This window comes from Gavialis gangeticus, unplaced genomic scaffold (assembly GCF_001723915.1).
Source record: "Gavialis gangeticus isolate Ggan-Ray unplaced genomic scaffold, GavGan_comp1, whole genome shotgun sequence".
In the NCBI taxonomy this organism is placed as follows: Eukaryota; Metazoa; Chordata; order Crocodylia; family Gavialidae; genus Gavialis; species Gavialis gangeticus.
In genome coordinates this window covers 34,410,425-34,417,489 of record NW_017729025.1, presented here as the reverse complement: position 1 = coordinate 34,417,489, position 7,065 = coordinate 34,410,425, and the positions used below count along the sequence as shown (strand labels likewise).

Here is a 7,065-nt window from a genome sequence, read left to right as displayed (position 1 = left end):
GGACCCGCTGACTTGAACGCGTCCAGCCCCTCCAGAAGCTCTCTAACCCGGTCCTCCCCAACCTGAGGTCTGAAGGCGATCCCCTCGAGTCCGGCTTCTATCACAGCAGGGAAGTCCCGGTCCCCTGCACAAGAAAACGGAGGTGAAGAATTGGTTAAAGAGGTCCAGTAAAACTTTACACATTGATATATGGTACAACCTCATTATAACAAACCCTGTTTATAACACCACCCCATTTTTTAACTATACTTACAATAGGAATTGAATTGCACATTATATGATGCCCATTTTTAATACGGTGTAGAATTGGAAGGAGGTATCAATTGGAGTTCTGACTTTGTCCTGGGTTGGGTATTAACCTTGTCATTAATGATCTGGATGTTGGGATTGATTGCAGGATTAGCTAAATTTGCAGATGGCACATGTTGGGTAGAGCACATGTTGGGTTGGCTCTCTCAAAGGAAGGACTAGGATTCAAAGTAACGTGGATAAACTGGAGAAACTGTGCCTCCCCCAAATAAATAAAATCAAGTGGATGAAATTCAATACTGACAACTGGAAAGTCCTGCACTTGGGACTGAATAATTGCATGCACAAATGCAGACTGGGGAATGACTGACTAGGCTGCAGTACTGCAAAGCAGAACCTGGGGGTACAGTGGACTATAAAGCTGAGCATACACCAATAGTGTGTTCTATTGGAAAAAAAGCAAAAAAGCTAACAGCATGCTGGGTTGCGTTAAGAATATCACTTGCAAGTCAAGGGCATTGATTCTTCCACTCTATTTGGCACTGATGAGGAGGCCTCACTGGGAATACTCTGTCCAGTTTTGACCCCACACTTCAAGAAGGATGGTGGACAGATTGGAAGGAGACCAGAGAGTGACAAAGTGACTAAATATCTGGGACGCATGACTTATAATAAAAAGTCAAAAACAACCAGACCGTCAGTCAGGAGAAGAGGAGACTAGAGGAAGAGGGGGGATTTGATAATAGCTGTTAAATACCCAAATGGAGATAACAAAGAGGATAGAAATTTTCTGTGGCCACAGGGGACAAGACTAGGAGCAATGGTCCCAGTCGTAGCAAAGAAATTTAGGTTGGAGATTAAGAGCCTGATTCTGACTGTGGTCAAGCATTGGCACAGGTTACCTAGAGAAGTTGTAGAATCTTCATCACCGCAAGTTTTAGAAAGCAAGTAAGACAGGAGCATGTCTGGGAAGGGTCAGTCAAGGATGATCCTGGCTTTAGCTATGGGCTGGACTAGATCAGTGGTTCTCAACCTTCTTTACCAGGACTTATTTGTAAAATATTGAGGGCCAGTCCCAACCCAGTGCCCCTCATTACTGAGCCACTGCCCCTCATTTCTAAGCCCCCAGTGTGTGGGGCAGGGGTGAGTATGTGCGGCAGGGTTCCAGCCTGCAAGGAAAAACCATGGTTTCTCATTTTTTATCCTTTAAAAGAAAATCAATTTTTTTAAGTTTGTTGATCCATTTTCCACAACCTTTTCATATATTCTTGCAACTCACTTTTAGGTCACAACCCACAGGTTGAGAAATGCTGGACTAGATGACTGAGGTCCCTTCCAGCCCTACTTCCCTATGATCCTGTGATGCGGTAAAATGACTAACCCTACTGAAAACAAACACCCTCTTTTAATGACTTTCTCCTGGTTTGTTATAATATGGTCATTTTGTGGGTGATTTTATTAGACAGGTATGTTATTCATATAGATTAGTGCTGTTCATTGCACTGTGGACTCTTGTGGAAATGCACTGGAACAAAAATATGATGCAGACAAGTCTTTAATCCCCTAAAGGATAAAATATTTACATTTTCCTTTAGTGTAAAAATTAATACCTAAAGTAATTAATGGGAATACTTAAACAGGGAGTACTTACATCATAGATTAGAATTTAAAGTGTTAAACATTAAATATGGCTCTTTCTATATAGTGGATGCTATTAAAGAGGATATACATTCTGAAAATGCAACCTGGATCTAGTTGAAAGAAATACATTTCAGAGATTCCCATCCATTATTTATACCAGACTATGGAAGGATTCAACTCTTCAGGAAAGTGAGCCTAGTTTCACACCTGCAACCAAGAGTGTCCTTAAATGAAAACTTCTGATAGCAGCTGAGAGAGAGAGGTCTGAAAGGACAATACATCAATTTGCTTCAGGGGATAAAAAGGATGGATGGAAATAGTCTTAAGGATCCATTTGCAGTCCCACTGTACTGTTTAAAAAGGATAAATTGTTCCAGTTTCAAGAGGCCTTACGGCTTAAGGAAGAAATCAGCATCTGGTACTAATGGTTGCTCATGTGAACCATGAACAACTAGAAGAAACTTAGGTGGTTTACAACTTAAAGGAAGTTACTTGTAGGTAAACTGGGAGGAGGAGGAGGAAACCTGGCAATTACAAACTTTAAAGTGCACTGAAATTCATGATTATAGAGGTAGTAGGATTATATCAAACTTAAGGCAATATTTTTTCTGACCTTGGCTACCATTTTACAGCCAAGGGAAAGGAACAATGGTATTCTGCTGTAAAGCTCAGGAGCAATTTGTCCATAGGTACTTAAGAGGTAAGCCACACTATTTGGAAGGAGAGAAATCAAAGAAAAAATAGGAAGGAAAAAATAGCTAATACTGAAATATTATCCCAGATTTACCAATTCAAGACTGAACCAGAGAAAGAACTAGAGCCAGTGGTTCTCAACCATGGCACACAGTATTAGATTCAAAGCACCCCTCCACAGCTTCTGTGAAATAATGGCACTTCATTTAAAGAACTTAGTACAGTACTTACCTCCTTGCACAGGACCCAGGCAGTGGGGGAGGGTAACAGCCAAGTAAGGATGAGCCTATGCTTATCTGTTCATCTCCTCACCCCTGGCTTATGCCCCCATACCTCCCCACCACCCTTTAAAGATCTCACAGCACCCTGATTGGGCATCACTGCCTTAGACCATCATCCAAATATAAAAGCAAACTACAGAGACAGTTACATTTAATACCCTGGGGTTTTCTACATCAAACAAACAGATATGTCACTTGTTAACAAATTTCAAGGCATATTGCAAGTGAAGATGTTGAAACAGTTTGCTAATATGCTATTGTTACTGCTAGTACACTGTTACAAATGGCTTTGAATCTACAGATGTGCAGGACTGTGAGAAACCTAAAATTACAGAAAGACTCAGAGTCGTGGCCCACACGGCCATAGTTCCTCCTTTCTCCTCAACTGACTAGATTATAACCAGCCATTGAGCTGTCAGTCAAGTACAGGCTGCACATGTGTTGTACATAGCTCTGAAGTTCTCTGCTAGAAGAAACACTAGAATCAAGGTGTTAGCAAAAGAATGTGTGCAGAGTTAAAAAGGTATCCAGGTTGTAGCCATATTGGTCTAGAAGAAAAGGCACTCAGGACTTGTAGTAGAGATGATATTTTTATTAGACCAACAAGATTTTTGCAGAGAGAGATTATTTAATTGCAAGCTTTTGGGCACAAACACCCTTCATCAGGCATTGGAGAAAAGATTGGAGAAAAAGGGTGTTTGTGCCCAAAAGCTTGCAATTAAATAATTTTTTTGCAAAAATCTTGTTGGTGTAATAAAAAAAATACCATCTCTACTACAAGTCCTGATTCCAGATTTTTAAAAAAGTTGGGATATATAGTGCAAAGAGCCTCAGATTAAGACAGAGCAATTATGGTGGGTATCCGAGTGAGGTCTGATTAACAGCATTTGCCTCTGTACTTGAATCAGGTTGTGGTCTCTGTAGTATGACGCTGGTTCTGGAACAGAAACAAAGGCAGCATGTTGGTTCTTAGAGTGCCCTGCAGCTTTCCCACCATGATCTCAACCAGACTGCCAGAAAAATAGAGGGTTGGGTTAGACTGAAGTAAAGTGTTAATCCTGAAGGAAAAAGGTACAGGTTCACTTGCTAAAACCACCTTGCTCTTCAATTATTTTCAGTACATTATGAAGGAAGACATAACCCATCACAAAGGCCTTTAGAGACATGAAAAGGAAAGGGGTAGGAACAGGAAAAGAAATTCTGATTTTTCTGAAGCCAGTCTAACCCAGATACCACACTCCTTAGCAAACTGCAAAATGCCTTAAAAAGACAGAATCAAATAAAAGTGAGACCTGAAGAGGAAGACATGCTAACAAAACTATAGCTTGCTGCCATTTTCAGAAAGCCCCGGTTCTTGTGTTTGAAGCCACCCCCGCTTCTTACTTATGAAAAAGATACATGGAACAATAAAAAGGCTCTCTTTACATTAAGCAAAATGAATTGATGAACTAGTCACCACTCCCCCTCCAAACGCATCAAGAGCAGCAGCTTTCTTTATTCCCAAATGAGTTGGGAAAATCTGGCTTTTTACAAAACCAAAGTGTCCACAGCTGTAGTTCTAGTGCAGAATTAATACCAATCATACATATTCACTGGAATCATCTAAAATTTTACATTTTGCCAATATTTAAATCGGAGTTAATTTCCCATCTGCTCCATGAACTGACTTTCACCTGCTAATGTAAAGCTTAACCCTACACCATGCCATGTTCTCCTGAGTGTATTACATAATTTCAATTTACATTAGTTTCCATAAAAGCTGGTATTTGACATGTTGCAAGACTGTGCCCATAAAGTCCCTTGTGCTAGAAGCATATGACAGATGCTGCAGAGATACCCCTGTAGATCCTTTTATAACAGATGAGATATGGCAGCCCAGCCCGCATGCCGAGTATGGCACACAAGGCCATTTTGCTTGGCATGCCATGGCCAGTAGCTGCTGGAGCCCAGGCTACTCCCAGCAGGGCTTGCAGCATCCCAGCTGCATGCTGGGAGCAGCCCAGGTTTCCAGCTGGCAGTAGCTATGCACAGCTGGGGCCAGCTGCAGCCGGTAGGCTGCAGACAGCTGTGCCAGGCTCCAGAGCCCCAGCACCAGCTCCCTAATGGCGTGTATATCGGCACCTCAGAGCAGGCAGTAGGGGAGAGGCCTGAGGCAGCACAAGTCCTGTCTCCCCCCCACTCCCAGCACAGAGCTGGTGACTGGGTTCCAGAGCCCGGTGCAGGTGTTTGTAGCCAGCCTGGGCTCTGGACAGCCACAAGCAGTGTGCAGGCTGCAAACAGCTGTGCCGGGCTCCACAACTCCAGCATCAGCTCCGTGCTGGCAGCAACTGCGCTCGCACCTCAGGGCAGACAGCAGGGCAGTGCAGCCCACCCTGAAGCGTCTGTGCATTTGCTGCCAGCACAGAGCTGATGCCAGAGCTGTGGAGCCCAGAACAGCTGTTTGCAGCCTGCCTGCTGCTTGCTGCAGCTGCCCATAGCCCAGGCTGGCTACAAATAGCTGCACTGGGCTCCAGAGCCCAGTCACTAGCTCTGTGCCAGGAGTCGGGGAGAGACCAGGGTTGCAATGCCTCAGGCCCCTCCCCCACTGCCCACTGAGGCACAGGTGCACGTGCCAGTATGAAGCCGCTGCCAGGGCTGCGGAGCCCAGCACAGCTGTCTGCAGCCTCCCAGCTGCAGCCGGCCCCGGCTCTGGGTAGCTGCCAGCCAGGAACCTGGGTTGGGGGGCAGGGGCATCCCCCCTGCCCTCATTTTGTTTTTCTGGAATACCGGTACTCCAGCACCTTTCAAGGTAGGCATTGTGGGCATTTTCATCACTCCAACCAAAAAAACATTGCCTACGCCTGAGATATGGAGTGGGTCAGGCAAGATAAGCTCATTTTTGGAGACATACCATTAAATTCAAAAGATGTCTATATTGAGAACAGAACAAACACTAGATCTTATCTTCCTTAAAGGATCCAATAAAAGACCTACCGTACATTGCAATGTTACATTATTTAAGGGCCCACAGCAGAGCCAACTTGCAAAAACTGTCCTTTCATGTAGTCTTAAAACTTATTGAATTACCACTTCCACACCACTGATTTACCAAAGGCTCATATTGAATAATAATTCAGTAACTTCAGGAAAAATAAAGTAGGCCTCTACCAGGGAAAGATATAGTGAGGGAGAAACCGGGTTCAACAAGTAGTTTGCTGCTTTTCAGCATTCTGCAACTGGGGGTAGGCTGATCAAGCTTAAAGTCCTACGATTCTTCTCCTGACATTACTGATTTTAACAGCACCATCTTCCAACTTCTGAGCACCATGATCATAACAGTTATTAATAAGAACATGAGATAAATACAGATTTGGAGCCATCCAAGTAGATGACTTCAGCTCTATGGCTCCACAAGATAGTTGATGCTACTGCAATATAGCTAGAACAGAAGAAGCAACAAAAAGATGCACCATATTTAGTCAAATATAAGGTGACCCTAAATTTACCTAATAGCACTGAGGTTGTAGTTTTGATTCCTGGTTGGACTTAATGATTTCTTGAAGTCCCTTCCAGCCTTATTTCTCCAAGATAAGAACACCTCAAAAGTTAGATTCTACGTATGGAAAATTTCTAAGTTTGTTATAATTTTTCAGGTGGAGAATCTAATTAGTGGAGGATGTTCTGGAATTTGTTCCCTGCCTGTCCCAGCTGCCAGCGGAAGGTTCAGATTGAGAGTATGGTCAGATGTAGAAAGGTAAGAAAGGTTTATCAACTTAACAAAAATACAACTACGCATAGTATACTAAGACAGATAATGACAGACAATAATAATTCGCGTTGGCAACTTATCGGCAATCCCCTCTGATGCCCGATGTATGACAAGTTTCTCTTTCCACAAAGCTCAGCAAAGTTGGGTGTACCAGATCAGTGCTGTCCAAGAGGTACCGGGAAGGACCCTGCTATTCCAGTCTTTGGGCACCTCAAGATCCATGGGTCCACTGATCCAGGTCAACAGCTAATTAGTCTCTTTCACAGAGCTGTATCTCCCTTCTGAATGATTTCTGGATGTGCCAGCCAATTTATAATTTCTGAGCTGTACTGATAAGTTACAGCCATTCAGATTCTTTTTACTTCAACTGTTCTTAGACTGACCAATAGCAGTACAAGCCTTGCATTCTTCTGATAAGGTTAATTTTAACTATGCCACAGGGACTACCATCAC

At 43.3% G+C, this 7,065-nt stretch overlaps 1 protein-coding gene across 3 annotated transcripts in view; it reads right to left on the bottom strand.

Annotated features, from left to right (window-relative positions):
• DICER1 (dicer 1, ribonuclease III) overlaps nt 1-7,065 on the bottom strand; it is a 140,702-nt gene that overhangs the window by 112,565 nt on the left and 21,072 nt on the right. Inside the window, exon 1 of one of the 3 annotated variants that reach the window (XM_019518611.1) lies at nt 3,764-3,848. The exons of the other annotated variants lie outside the window; for them this stretch is intronic. The gene's annotated coding sequence lies outside the window, so the exon portion shown is untranslated. Of the gene's footprint in view, nt 1-3,763; nt 3,849-7,065 lie in introns of those variants that run through there. 3 annotated transcript variants of the gene reach the window in all.